A 16,058-nucleotide genomic window follows, 5' to 3' on the forward strand; every position below is an offset into this window, starting at 1 on the left:
GTGATGAGTTGCTGTGTGACATGCATATTTCCATCCCTGAGATCAGGTTGTTTTTAAGTAAGAACGACCTTGTTCACGAATGACCTTCCTTTGGCTATGTCTTGGTGGTTCTACAGGCGTTTAATAATAACTACTATAAAAAAGACTTTCTCCTCTGCTAAATGCTTTGGGACTAGTAAGGTACGATAGGTCTTTGATATTGTACCTCCTAATGATGCTTAAGCCTTATCGTAGCTCATAGTGAGATGACATTGTTAATTGAAACCTAATATGTATGTCTTCAGCCCATTCACTATACAGTGAAAAGCACCAGTCCGCGCAAAACTGTGTTAAGTGCTTTGAGAGTTGTGTTGTTACTGTTTTAATTTTGTTTTAAAAGGTTTTTAAGCCAAACTTTCCCAAGAGCCTATAGGGGTCACAAAGCTTACTTTTTAACCTCTCAGGGAGGTTGCCATGATGTAAATAATGGTGTGTCATTCTCTCGTTGACAAGTATATTCTAGGTTTAAATAGCTGGCTTTGGGCCACTTGTTGCTTGACCTATAGCAGCTTGATTTCCTCACCAGGAAGTGAACACGGGTTATTGGAAGAAGCAGAGTAACCCTGAATGAAAAATGTCAGCTATATTATACGTGAAGAATGCAATTATCCATAATATTCTTGCCAAGAAAATGGACCAAGCCGAAATAGGATATGAAAGTAACAGAATGATCTAGGAATTTTATTTTATCTATGTTAATAATACTTAATTCTTTGAATGTCAGTTTCCAAATGACCATGACCATATCAGATGTGAAGGGAAATTAACATGTGGAAGGAAGTAAACTTTAAAACTGACAAGTTCTTTAGAAAATAGTTTCTTAGGTTTTACTGTTAATGATATCAAACTTGTAAGGCATTGTGAAATAACTACTCAATTTTATAGAAGTTTAGAATTGGAAAGGTGGCAGACCTTTTTAAAAAAAAACAAAAACTTGCTAAACTATAATTTGTTTCTGTTGGTCAGCCTTATTAAAAAATTTAGGTCTGATTTCTTTAGGTTTACAAGGAAAAATTTTGTTTACAGGCATATTCCTATTTCTTTTTTGTACCTGGGGTGCCTATTGCTATGGATCCTGGATTTTATTCTTTTGTTATGGTTTCATATTTGAATAGGTGGTTTTTAACAATTTTTTTCATTAATTAGCTACCTAACCCTCTTAAGACTTGACCCTAGTAAATATTGAGCACTTTATGGATTAATTTTGGTAGTTTCAATTGTTTAACTTTGAAGACTTCTATGTGTTTGTTTTTCTTTATCATCTAGGGTTTTCTAATAAGTTTATTGTCTTGGAACTAATGTACAGTGGACAAAACTCAGCTTGTCTAAGTCACAGTAGGAATTTTGTCCAAGCACCTCAGTTTTTCTTAGAACTCATGACTTTTTGGAATTTTGTTCTCTGTCTAGGCGTATACATAGTCAAATTAAAGAATATCAGAATTTGGCTGCAGAACTCTAGCTCCTTGAGTGGTACCCTGATTTAAAAACTTCCAAATGTTGTTTAATCCTGCTTCTATAATTTTTCATTTTATTTTTTAAAAATGTAATTATTCTGGCCCCAGGATCCTTTATAGCAGTAGGTGGGCAGTGTTTTTGTTTTTTTGACCAGGGCATTTGCCTAGTAACCTATTCAATAGATTAGTATTTGAGGATTGTTTTTTGAGGGGCAGGAGGATCCAAATTAAAGAACACACCAAGGAGTTACTGAATTATTGGGAAGAAAGGAAAGCTCTTTTCACTAGATGTACACTTCTAATATATGTATTGTTCTGTAGGAAGATGGGAGAAATATTGTGTTCATGTGTTGAGTTAAAAGTCTTAGTGTATTAAAACTGGAAGAAATCTTGGTTTATTCTTCCCACTTATTTGATAAAGAACCTGAAATCATAGAGCAGGAAAATGACTTGCTTAGATTGGTAAAGAACACAAATTAAACTGATTAGGACCTAATAATTTGGGAAATGTTAGAGCATTTTGTAGTTTAGTAGATGGCTAATTAGTAAATCTCAAATGAAGCAATTCCGTTCTGTGGAAGACATCAGATTTGTAACTTTTGATCAAGTTAATTGATTTTATCACTTCAAATGGAGAAATAGGCATTTTGGGATGGAGAATGGGTAAGTATGGAATATATAAATCAAACTTGTTTCCATCAAGCTTATTTTAGAGTCACAGTATGCATAGCTATCTATTAAAACAAGCAAGTATCAAGTCTTTAAACAATACATAGGTAATGTTTTGATACCACAAGATCGTAAGTGATAACTGAGATCTTTTAATATGCAAATTTATTTAACTGGTTTTATTAGGCAATAATGTACCTTGATAAGAAAATGTTAGACTGGTCTTTGTAGAGTTTACATTGCTGTTCTAGGAAGGATCTTATTTTTAAGAATCAGCATGGTTGGCTTTAAGAAAACCTGTTGGTAGATAGATTTCAGACTTTTAAGTCTTTAATCTTTTCTCTCCAAGCATTTTGCTCCTCAAGTTGCTTCTAAATACAGAGTACACACAATATATTCATTTTCTGCATTTTTTAAAAAGATTTTTATTTACTTTTAGAGAGGGGGGGACGAGGGAAACAATGTGCGGTTGCCTCACATGCACCCCCTACTGGGTACCTGCCTCCAACCCAGGTATATGCCCTGACTGGGAATCGAACCAGTGACCCTTTGCTTTGCAGTCCGGTGCACAATCCACTGAGCCACCCAGCCAGGGCTCACTTCCTGTATTGATGAAATTGTCTCCATATCCACCTGAAGGGAGAGGTCATATCATAGATTTTGTTGAAGCTCCAATAAATTCAATGCTTGTTTTTCTCTGGCTTTTAGTAAGTTAAGTCTCATGTCTCAATGTAGGCATGTGATGTTAATGTTTTATAAAAAATTTAACTGTGCTTCAGAAATAGGATGTGATTCTATGATTAAAAAACCATAACATTTCTTTGCTGTAGTTCTTAAAATAACTAATAGAACTGAATCTTTCCATTTGCAAGTTGAGGATTGTTTTTACCTTTACTTTTTACATTTGTGTGATATTCCTTGTTTTTTAGGAGAGAATTTGCAGTCCCAAGAATTAGATTTCAGGGAATAGTCTTTGGAGTTTTTGTTAGTTGGTTTGTTTTTAATTCTAAGTCCCTTATTGAGTATGGGCAAATTCAGATAACTCAGGGGTAGCTGCTATGTATATCAAAGAATCATTAGTGATACCCTGGCTGATGTGTGTGGCTCAGTGGATGAGTGCTGGCCTGCGAACGAAAGGATTGCGGGTTCGATTCCCAGTCGAGGGCACGTGCCTGGGTTGCAGGCCAGATCCCTGGTAGGGGGCACTCGAGAGGCAACCATGCGTTGATGTTTCTCTCCCTCTTTCTCCCTCCTTTCCCCTCTAAAAAAAAAAAAATGATTGGTGGCTTGTTTGAAATCTTTTGTCACTTCTAAACAGGGCACAATAGAACTAAGGACAAAATAATTTTGGCTAGGTAAGATTTGACTTAAAATATGTGTAGATTTATTGCTTCAGGAAGTAACATCTGTGGTACAGGAACTGAGAATTACATTTAGGTTGATTATTAATGATATAGTTAGTTCTGACTTATTTTTAGGAGTATATATGTTTTCCTTTTCTTTTATTTACCTTTTTTTTTCCATCTTTAGTATCACAGTTGTTCCTAATGTAGGAGCTTGGAAAGTTTTTTTTTGTTGTTTGTTTCTTTTGTAAAACATACTGGGAATCTATTGTCACCTGGTGACTGAGTTTGTTTCTTTACATTCAGATTTTAGTGCAAGACTGGTGATGTGAAAAATCATCCAAGTTAAATCCTAGGGAAACATTCAAGTAAAACCGGGCCCTCATTTTCAGAAATCATCCTAAACCTGTTATTTGTATTTTCTGGTAGCTTTTAAGTTTTTAAGATAAAGATGTAAAAGCAGCTGGAGAGGTTATGCTCAAATAAAAATTTCTGGGAATGTTGAGAATAATATTTACAATTACTAAGTTTTACTGTAACAGTTCTTTATATTTATTTATTTTTAGCATCTTGCATTTTATTTGCTTTTTTTTTTTTTTTTTAAAAAAAGGACCAGTCTAGTTTGCAGGAATGGGTAAGACTCAGCACAACCGGAATTTAGATTTGAAGAGGGCACTAGTTTTCTGCAGTAAAATGTAATAGTTAAGAACTAAATTGCCTGGTTCAGCTAATATTTGTGTCACTGAGAGCAATTTCTGTGCTAGTTTTTTTTAATCTCTAAATAGAATGTAATAAATACTTATTTTGTAGTATTGTGATTGTTAAGTGAATTTATATATGTATGTGTGTGCTCAAAATCATTGATATATATTATATTTATATAATCATTTAGGACAGGACCTGGGACATAAATATTAACTATGATGATACAGCATCTCTTTTAGGCTGTTTTTTTCAGGTATCTATGAAAATTTTGTTTGATTTGTTTACATTTATGCTTGAAAAATTATGTAGTGAAACTTATTGTTGCTAACCTTGTAGGAGGAAGTTTGGAGTTGAACATGGAGTCATCAGTACTTTCAGATTTCTTTGCCTGTATTCTGTCCAGTTTTCTAATTTCACAACCTGTCACTTTCCCAAATGCCAGTCTTTCTGAATTACTAGTTTCCAGAATTTGCTAAAATCTTTTTCCTTTGGGGATCATTCTTATAATAGTCTTCAAATTGATCTGAAATAATTTACCTTTTTTTTTGGTCTATTCCACTAGTTATTGAGCTCTCTGAAGATATGTGTAGGTGCTCGATATACTTTATTTTATTTATTTTTAAAAATTTTGTTGATATTTAGATGGGGGGGAGAGAAACATCGATTCGTTTTTCCATTTATTTTTGCATTCATTTGTTGCTTCTTGTTATGTGCCCTGACTAGAGATCGAACCCACAACCTTCACGTATTGGGAACAGTGCTCTAACCAACTGAGCTAACTGGTCAAGGCTCATTATACTTTAATAAAAATTATTTTTGTAATCAAGTTAGAAATAGTTATAGATGTCAGGGTTGTTTCATCCATATTCCTTGCCTTTCTTTGGTCCACAGTAGATTCTCTAATCTTGTATTGGGAGAGTTCAGCATGGTATAATACAGTACTCTATAATGGAAAAGAGCTCTAAGAAAGAACACTTGGGTTCTAGGTTACCCTATTACCTAACCTTGAGTTAAGGAACTCAGTCTGTAATGCTGACTTATGAGTAACATGTCTTATTGACTTAATAGGATTGTTGGGGATCAACTGAAATACTATATGAAGGTACTTTTGAAAATTGTAAAGTGTTATATATAAGAAGAGGATAATGGTGCTTTAAAAAATCCATTTTGAAGGCCGTAAGTTATCACATGTTACAAATTGAGTATTTAAAATGTCTTAATTAAAGTTGGGTTTTAGGAGCATTTTGCTTTGTTAGCTTAGGGATTTTATTAAATCTTAAGACAACAGGGAAATAGCTTTTCAGACTGAAGAGAAATTACCAGAACTCATTTTATGAGTGTTTTTATTTGTGCAAGGACTGTGCCTTTCACAGGTGTCAAACTTCATTTTGTATGTGGTTTTAAAAAAGATTGGTTGTTGATGCAATCTGCATGAGAGGAAAACTCAGTAAAATGCTTGGGTTTGTGGTTGATTTAATTGATCGTTCAATATCTCCACATTAATTTATATTTAGATTTTTCAGATGAAGTTTCATATAGAATTTACTTTTTGATGTTATGACTTGAATCTTGGCATTGCAAGATTAATTTATTAAATGTACTATGCTAAATAAATGTGCTTAATGATTTTTAGAAATCATCTAAATCTAAAGAAATCTAAATCTTCAGATTTAGAAGGATCATCTGATAAGATGTTTTCATCAGAAGCAAATAGTTTTCCCAGGAATTTAAGAATTCTTTTTTTTAAATAGGCTTAATTCACTTTATTTTTAATATAAAATTTTGTAGCGGCTACAGCTGGAGCCTGACTCTTCTGCACAGAAATTGTAGTGTGGGTCTTTACAAGACGGTCAGTGAATTCCTGATGGGGAGACTTGGTGAACATGGTCTCTTTCCAGAGGTCAGGGGTGAAATAGCTTTAGGTCTTAGAGAAGGTATCAAAGCCAGTCCCCTGGGGGTGGGGATGAGGCACACCAACACAGAGTCACAGAGGTCAGTCTTCTTGCAGGGAATGGTGTGTGGCTTGCAGATCTTGTTCCCCCAGTAGCCTCACTCACAGAGACAATAGAGGGTCTGGACAGGATGATGGCCCCTGTGATAGCAGTGCCTACCTCCTTGGAGCACTTAAAACCCAGACCAGCTGTCCATTGTAGTCCCTAATGGTGATAAATGCCTTGAACCTGGGTCTTCTGGCCAGCGCAGGTCTGCTTTTGCAAGGCACAGTCTTTAAAACCTTGTCCTTAAGGGATGCCCCCAGAAAAAGTCAGTTATCTCAGATCCCTTGATGGGTAGGGAGAAGAGATATATCTGCACGAAGGACATGATCTTCATTTCCTTGACCAGGTGACCCAGCTTGGTGAAGGAGATTCATTCTTTGTCCTCTGTCTTGCCTCCATGAGCTCTGGCTCCCAGGCCTCCTGGCCCCCACTAAGACCTCAGCCCTGATGCTACAGCCAAATCCTTCGTTGCAGCTGTGGCTTCCCATTCCAGTGCCTTGGGGCCTCCGGGCCTCCTTTAGTGCTGGGGTCATCCACCATTTGGTGTTTCCTCAGAGAAGAAGCTCAAGAATTCTTAAGAAATTTCAGAATAATTTAGGAATGAGTGTTTGGAAATCTAATTGGTATATCATCATATTCAAGTCAGTTAAGAAAAACCATATTGATTATTTCTGTAGATGTCTTTTGTGTAGCCAAGGTTCAGTGTCTCAGGGACTTTTTTTTTTTTTTGGTCAGTATGTACTTGGTGGATGATCTTGTGTTAATCAAACACACACCCACACCCCACCCCCCGCCCAAACAGTGAAAAATGAAACTGATTAGTGAATCAAAAAATAATTTACACATTTTCTCTATCAGTAAATATAGGTAAATAGATTATTTAGGGTAATAACAAGATTATCTTCATGGCTAATAATTTTTGAAGTTAATAACAATACATTCATCTCTATGTGTATACTCTCACTATTTGGACTGGTAGGTCATTGCAGATTAAGGTAAAGTGGGAAAACGGAACAGATCATCTTTTTTTACCTCTTGAAGAGTTCAAGGCATTATCATACTTATATGCTCTTTGAACTCTCCACTTCCCCCTCCCACACAAATACTCAGCTATAGGTAGTGGAGAGTAGCTAAAGCATTAAGTAAGGAAGTAAATTGGTTAGATTTGCATAGTAGTAATTGTGAACAGTGGGTTTAAACAGTACAATGAATGCATAGAGCTTAGTTAGTGTATCAGGATGAGATTTCTAGGGCCTGAACAAGGGCATTAATAAAGGAGTGGCATCTTTCAATATTTAGGAGATACAATATGCAGGGTTTAATGATTAATTCAATTTGGAGTAAAAATGAAAGATGGATAAGAGGGTGGGGATAGATGATGGTTCTGTCAATAGAGGGAGGGCATAAAAAAGGATAGGGGTTTTGTTTTTTAAAGATACTGAGTTTGAGGTACTTGTGAAACCTCCAGGAAGTTCAAATGTCAGTTGGTTATATTACTGAACCTCAAAGAATAGGTTTGAGGTACAGATAGAGGCTGATACTTCCCAAATGTCTACATTAGTCATAGCTGAAAGTAAATGAAATCATCTAAAAAGAGGATATGTATATAGCAAGAGAAAGAAATAGAAGAGACATTGGGGGAATAATGGTCCTAGGGCAAAATAGGAATAACAAATGGGTGGGGAAAGGATAAAAGGGCCCAGGGGTTAGACAAAATAGAACTAGAAGAATGGTAATATTAAGGGAATATAATTTTAAGAAAAGAATGTAGCAGGTAAGTACAATTTCCATGGTAGTAATAGTAGAGAATGAATTTTTGATGGAGGAGAAAAGAGTAGAGATTAGATTATTGAAATTTTATATTACATTTGGCTATTAAGTCATTATCAACCAAATTTAGGATTACCTAAGAGAGAGGGAAGATTGAGTAAGAAAGGAGCACCTAAGTAGATGTCTCCGGTGATATCCTATTTCTGAACTAGGTTGAGTAAGGGAGAAGTACATAAATAGATATAAGTAACTGGTAATATCCTAAATTTGTGCACTGTTCACTAGCCTCTTGTGGCTTTTTAAATTTAAATTAAAATGGAATTTATTTTTTGAAACAGTTTAAAGAGTCAGCCCTTTAGTTGCACTAGCCACATTTCAAGTGTTCAAAAGCCACATGTGGCTACCGTATTAGATGGCACAGACATAGAACATTTCCATCACTGTAGAAGGTTCTATTAGAATCAGTATCTAGATCTTGACATGAGTTGTGTGTGCTTTCTAAATAGCTTTTTTGATACATAATTCACATACCATAAGAATATACAATGTGTTACTTTTATAACTTAAGTTACACATATAAAACATGTATCATGTATTAGTAATAAAAAAAAATAGCCTTTCCCTTTTTGGAAAAGATGTACAAAGGATGGTATCACAAACTCACATATACATGCAGAATTGACAAGGATTAACATTATATCACATCTCCAAATATTTGGTGATTTTACAGTTTCTAAAGAATGGGAAATTTGCAGTGGATTTAAGGAATAGTTGAGGAAGGTTAAGAAGTAGAGACAGCAGGAGTAGGTGATTTCTTTAGATAAATTTGAATGAACATAGAGCAAAAAGGATTGAGTAAGTAGGAGATGTGATCAAGGATAAGGTAGATAGGTGATCAAGAAAAGATCTTTAAAAGTTAAAGCATTGAAATGTAGTGTTTGGTTATTCTTTGTGGGTGGTTAAATTCAATCCAAATAAGATTTCACACTTTATGCCATTTATTAACTAGTTTATAGAGAGTACTCACTTAAGTGTTGGGTGCAGTGGTCAAATTTTTAAACAGTTTGTTTCTCTCCTATAATCTCTGGCATTTATGCTACATTTGCATGTCAGTATGGTGATATATACTTTACAAGTGGAGCATCTCTGAAATCATCCTTGTTTGTCACTTGAGGAAACAACCAGATTTCTTGTAATTCCATTACATTACTCTTATTATTATACTCTTCTAGATTGTGGTCACAATGGACTTTTATACAACAGAAAGCCTAAATACTGCATATATTTCTTCAAACCTTGTCTTTTTGCAGTGTTCCTATTGCTAATTAATTTGGAAAGCTATTAATAACAACTAATACTTATCTAATACGAGCCCCTTATTTGTGACAGGCACAATTCTTTGCCCATAGGATATTATTTGCAATTCTCACAAAAACAGTGCAAGGCAGATATTTTCTCAATTTTATATTTGAGGAAATGAACTCGAGCTTAAAAACTTGTTTTAAGATCACATGGTATATTAGAGTCCTTGTTCTTGCCACTGCGGAAGACTTTATTAGACCAGGAAAAAGAGTTTGAATTCTAGTGGAATTCTAAGTCACTTTGCTCTCTAGCAGTTATAATTTGTCTTTGAGCATTTTATACCTTTTATACTTGAACTTCATGAAATATGAGTGTATATCTCCCCTTAAATGGCATTTTAGCCAGTGTACATGTGTAGATTTCATAAGAAAGAAGATGGTAGGTTGGTTTTATTAATTTCTTGGTGTGTTCAGAGTTTTTTATATGCTATTTACATTGGTTACCGTAGAAAATGTTCTGTAGACTTAAGTATTTAAGGAGGAGGAATAATGTTTCTAGTGGTCTCTGTATATCAAATTTCCATCTACTAGGGACAAATTGAATGACTATAGTGTTAGTAGGATTTTGGTCAGTGGACCTTAGGTGACATCTAATATATAAAGAATGTTGCTCATTTTCAAGTTTTACAATGTAAGAAAAAATAGGATTCCTATATTTCTAAAATTTTTAGGTACCAATGCTACTTTTTTCCTCACCAGGAAAGCAGATTTAAGGATACTGGAGTACCAATAAATAGATTGACATATTAATTGTTATTGTATAATTTCTACAGGATTTAGTTTTAATTACTTTGGAGATTGAGGTAATAATTTGTTAGCTTAGTTTATCAAATCAATTATCTTAGCAAATCAATAAACAAAAAAAAATGTTTATTGATTTGAGAGAGAGAGAAAAGGAGAGAGAGTGACACACGAGAGAGAAACATCAATGTGAGAGAGAAGCATCTATTGGTTACCTCTCATAGGTGCCCTGACCTGGGATAGAACCGTCAACCTAGGAATGTGCCCTGATGGGGAATTGAACCCCCAGCCTTTTGGTGTACTGGATGATACTTCAACCAACTGAGCCATACCAGCCAGGGCTGTTAGCTTAGTTCTAGATACTGACAGTATAAACTGAATTTTTCCCTTGATTTTTAAAAAATCTTGTTACCTCTTTTTTTCTCTACTGTTTATTTTGACATATTATATATGCAACTGAGAAGGATTTGGCTCTCTTGTTTGTCTGAGAGCCAAAAGAAATCTCACTTAAGTTTCATAATTATGTCTTGAAATCCTCTCAAATGTTAAATTTAATTCAGCATTGGTATGGGAATAAGATGTTACCTCACCTCCAGTAATATTTCCAGATAAATGAAGTTTTCTGGAAGTAGCAAGACTTTGTATTAATGATTTTGAAAACTCTTAAAGTGTATCTGTTGATATTATTTGCCTCTGTAATAATAAGCATATTATTATTATGCTTAATTAATAATAAGCATATCACCTCATAGGCCTGGATTCCTGGATGTTCTTTAGACTAAAATGGTTCTTTGAAGTCAGACAATTCTATGCCCTGTTATACAAGGGGTAATCCATACTTGGGCACACCAAGAGCTCACCTCAAAATAGGGGAAGTTTTTAAAAATATTCCTGTTGTGGTTAGATAGCTTCAGTACAGGGACTGGTCACTAGAGTTGGAACTTCCAGTCATGCTCCCATCCCTGCCTCTGGAGAGGGAAAGAGGAGCTAGAGAGTGAGTCAGTCACTAATGGTTAATGATTTGATCAGCCATGCCTATGTAATGAAATCTCTATAAAAAACCCTGGACAACAGAGCTCAAAGAGTTTCCAGGTTGATGAACACATCAGAGCCCTGGGAGGGTGAGGCCCTTGAGAGATCATGGCAGTTCTGTGGCCCTCCTCTCACATTTAGCCCTGTGCATCTCTTTATTTTGTGTTCCTCAGTTTTGGGAGCCACTCCACAAATAATCAAACCTGAGTTGGGGCGGGCCAGGGTAGGGGTGGGGGCGTGGGGAGGGGGATGGTCATAGGAACCCTTGCTTTATGGCTTGTCAGTCAGAAATATAGGCGACAGCTCTACTGGGATATATGAAATCAGGGCAATCTAATGGGATTGAGCCCTTAAACTGTGGGTTTTGTGGGTAGTTAGTGTCAGAAATGAATTGAATTATAGGACACCCAGTTGGTGTCCAGAGAATTGAAAACTGGACATGCATTTGTTATCAAAAGTGTTGAGAGTAAAATCAGTTCAGAGTAGCCAATGTTAGCTCCTCCTAATTTACTGTGTCCTTTTACATTCTTTCTGCTGCTGCTTGGGGAATAAGGCTCTTTAGCCTTAGGGGAAAAGAGGTGATATAAACTGCCCTGGCTTTATCATTGTAGAAAAAGATTGCAGTAATACAGGAGATTTCTTTTTTCCTTTCACCCACATTCGTAATCATTTCTAATAAGTATGGATAACTTCTCTTAGTCTTAGTATCAAATTCAGTATTCGTGTTCTAAAGTTTTTCTGATGAAAGTTTAGCATTCAAATTGAGATATGCTACATAGAAAATACGTACTGGGTTTTGAAGACTTAGTGTAGAAACAGTTAAAATATTCCAATTTAAAAATTGGTTACATGTTGAAAAGACAACATTTGGATATATTGGGTAAATAAGTATATTATTAATTTCATCTGTGTCTTTTTACTTTTAAAAATGTGGCTACTTGAAAATTTCAAATTGCATGTATATGTCGCATTATATTTCTGCTGGCCACCTCTGACCTAGACTATTTTGTTAAAATGATGCTGTAAAAGAACTGATGCTGCAGTAAATTAAATTTACTACTTTAAAAGATATCTTAGCAACTTTATTTTCGTGTTTTCTTTCATTGGCACTCTACAAACCGTAATTGTTTTGCTATTGCTGAACACAGAAATTTGTTTTTTAGTTTTTTTCTTTTTTGTTTTGGTGATTTTAATACCTGATTATTACGAAAATTGGCATTTAGTCCTTTAAAATTTTATCTTGTCTTTTGTTATTTACTAGTATGTCTGTATCCGAAATAATATTTTTTATGGTCCTTTCCTTTCAGTGCTTTAGTTATTGCCAAGAGAGTATCTTGAGGTGTTTTGTACATATTTTTGACTATTTTATATTTCAGATAAACTGCTAATGTATGTTTAGATGTAAACTGAATGTGTCAACTTGCTGCTTTATTTATATTCTTTAAAAATTTCTGGCCATTGTGGTTCCTTAAACTTGTTAAACAATTTAGGGCCCAGATTTATCTTTTTTTGATATTGAGAAATACCGTATTTTGCTGTGTATAATATGCTCCTGCGTAGAGTGCACACCCACATTTAAATTGTGCACGTTATGCATGAGATTATTATGCCTGGTATCATACCCATGGTATGTAATCGTTATACCCATGTATAATGTGTATTGTTATTTTTCCCTCAAAAATTTGGGTAAAAAAAGTGCGCATTATACACAGCAAAATATGGTAAGTTAAATTGAGTTTTGATATCTTTTGCTTATAAAAAGACACTATAGTTCAACTGTTTATTTTCATTGAGTTTTTCCAAAACAGTAATTTTTTTGACTCATTGTTTCTGTACAATAAATAAAGATGAAAAGATTAGTGCGAATACAGCTAACTGCTTCAATAAAGTTGTAGGATATTTGATATGCCAAGGCAGTGCTTTTCAGATTCTAAATGGTAATATAATGTCCACAGAAACCTACTTTCCTTTTGTAAAATGGACTTTTGATAGTCATTGTTTAGAGCTACATGCTAATTTGATTTTGACTGTTTCCTAAGTTATAAACTTCATTTATTTCAACCTTAGTGAAAATATTTTTAAGAAAGTTTTTTAATAAAGATTAGGAAATTAGAGGGAAAAAAGGACATAAAAATAACCTACAGTCAGTCCCTTCATCCAGAGATGAAAGCATTGATACCATTTGTAATAGTCTAATTTCTGTATGTTTGGTTTTTGTTTTTATAGTTATGATCATTTTGTATGGTGGTACAGTTTGCCTGTTTTATTGCATAGAAAAGCATTTCCCATTTGAAAATTTGAGGTTTTAAAATTAAAAAAAATAAATACTCTTTATATATTGTAATAATAATTAATGTGTATATTTACTAAAATTTTGAAATTTTAGTTATAATACTTATATGTTGTTTGTATATTGGAACAAATTGTTTTCAATACTTTGTATTGCACGTGCAGTGTGAAATCATCCATTTCTGAACTAACATTTTGATCTTAAGCTAGTATGTATAACACTTGAATTCCTACTTGAGCATGTATTGTTTCCTTTTAATTCCCAGTAAGAAAAAATTAATTAAATTGTTTGGCCCACAAATGCCTACATTAGTTACAACTAAATCCTTAAAATTGATTATTCATGCATTGGATCACTCTGAACAGAAGCTTAAAGTCAGGGGTGATACATCGCAAAACTTAATTATGTCTTTCATTTTCAGTCTTAGTTTAGAGAGTTAATTTCCATGTAACTCTCTGCCTCATGCATTTGGGCATGGTAAGAATATTTTAGATCCATACTTTGCTTTTAGAATATGGTACTGTGATTGAAAACTTTGTAAAAACCAAGCTTTAGGGGTTTTAATGAGTACATTGGAAGTTCTTTGAGGAAGTTTAGTTTTGTATTTTGACTAAACAGGGAGAAAAAGGCTTAGTGTGCTTTTTCCACTTCCTATTCATGCAAGATAACTTAAACTTGCTTCCTTTATTTAAATTTTCAGCTAAATCTACTCCAGAGTATACCAAAGATGTTTTGAAAATATAGAAAATTCTTAATGCGTTTAAAGGGAAGTACTTCCTAATTGAGGGGTTTGGGTTTTTTTCCCATTATAAAGGTAATGTATACTCAAGTGACAGAAGAGGGGAAAAATAGAAACCAAAGTAATCCCACTTTTAGTTCCATCACTAAAAGACAATGCTGATGTATCATTTTTTGAATATTTTTCCTTTGTTTCTCCCTTTCCCTCAAAGTTGGTTTTATATTTATTCCACAGATATTTATTAAACTTCTATGTGTCAGGTACTGCCTCAGTTGGAAAATAGTGGGAAGAGATCTGCTTTCATGGAACTTAGGTTCTACTGGGATCGTAGGTTTATGTATATGTATAATATTATATGGTGATAATATTATAATCTGTTGTAACATATGAATTGATATACTTTTAACAGCTTTTTGATAGTTCCTTATGTAGAAATACCATAATTTATCTCCAGTGTTGTCAAGTATTAAGTTATTTTTTTCTATTATACAGTAGGCATGAGTCTTATTCTGTATGATTGTAACTATGAAATATTATATTCCTGTTTTACTCAGATTAAATCTGTGTTGTGCCCTCCCCTAATTTAGGTGGTGGTTATTCTGCACAAATCCTTGGATAGCTTCATACAGTCCAGAATGTTACCAGGAATGTTCCAGTCTTCTACCTCTACTGTTTGTCATTGACATGCTCATTTATAACAGCCTGAAAAGTTCTCTAGAAGGCCAGGTTACAGAATGTCTTTTGCACAACTTTCTTAAAACAAACTTCTCACCATCATTGTCTCCATCACCCCTTCCACCACCCCACAACTCCCAGTGGGGATGAGGGTATTGATCTTGGTCTTGGCAGATCTCTCATCCCCTTCTTCTTTTCCCCCAGTTTATGTTCTCTTAAAACTTCATTCCTTCAATCCCCTGCCTCTTGGGTACAGTCCAGCTGAACTCTTTTCTTTGGGCCTGGGTTTCTTTAACAGAAGCTAGCTGAGGGAATTGTCTTCTAATTTCTGGTTCTAAAATAACACAAAAGATCCCAAGATTAGGGGCCACAAAGGCTTGGAAAGGGGAAAAGAACTTATCTATTGCCTTGCGAACAACACACAGCTACCACCTCAGATTTCACTGTTTCAAACAGTGTCCAGCTTGCAGCCCACGGGCTGCATGTGGCCCAGGATGGCTATGATTTCGTCTCAACACAAAATCATCGATTTACTTAAAACTTTTATTTTGCTCATCAGTTTTTGTTAATGTTTGTGTATTTAATGTGTGGCCCAAGACAACTCATATTCTTCCAGTGTGGCCCAGAGACACCAAAAGTTTGGACACCCCTGGTTTAGAACTATTTTCTTAGGATTAAATTTCAGAAATGGATTTGTTGATTCCAAGAATATGAACATGCAAATACTTTTTACATATTGTCACAGTGTTTTCCAAAAGAAATATGCTGATTTGTATTTTCAGTGACCCAAGTGAGAGTTCTTATTTCACTGCCTCATTTATCAATATTATCTTTAAAAATTTCTCATTGGTTTATATTTTATTTCTTCAGAACTTTCGTCCATATTCTTGATAACAAATTGTATATCCTCTTTTGTCTTTTTATGTATTTTGTCTAATTTTAGATGCTTTTCTGTCCTAATTAATTTTCATAAATTTGTTTTTTTTAAAGATAGGATTTTATTCATTTATTTTTAGAGAGAAGGAAGGGACGGATAAAAGGGAGAGAAACACCATTGTGAGAGAGAAACATCCATCAGTTACCTCTTGAATATGCCCCAAGTGGGGACTGAACCCACAACCCAGTCATGTACTCTGACTAGGAATCCAACTAGCAACCTTTCACTTTGCAGGATAAATCCCAACTGAGTCACACGGATCAGGGTTTTCATAAATTCTTCATATCAAAATTAATGATCCTTTGT

At 34.5% G+C, this 16,058-nt stretch overlaps 1 protein-coding gene and 1 pseudogene across 9 annotated transcripts in view; one reads left to right on the forward strand and one right to left on the reverse strand.

Moving 5' to 3' along the window:
* The window catches only part of WNK1 (WNK lysine deficient protein kinase 1), a 148,683-nt gene that overhangs the window by 1,481 nt on the left and 131,144 nt on the right, over positions 1 to 16,058 (forward strand). The gene's annotated exons all lie outside the window — the stretch shown is intronic.
* Positions 540 to 14,927, reverse strand: LOC129073447 (40S ribosomal protein S2-like; annotated as a pseudogene).

This window comes from Pteronotus mesoamericanus, unplaced genomic scaffold, assembly GCF_021234165.1.
Source record: "Pteronotus mesoamericanus isolate MK-2021 breed Mesoamerican mustached bat unplaced genomic scaffold, CSHL_Meso_final contig_41, whole genome shotgun sequence".
Lineage (NCBI taxonomy): Eukaryota > Metazoa > Chordata > Mammalia > Chiroptera > Mormoopidae > Pteronotus > Pteronotus mesoamericanus.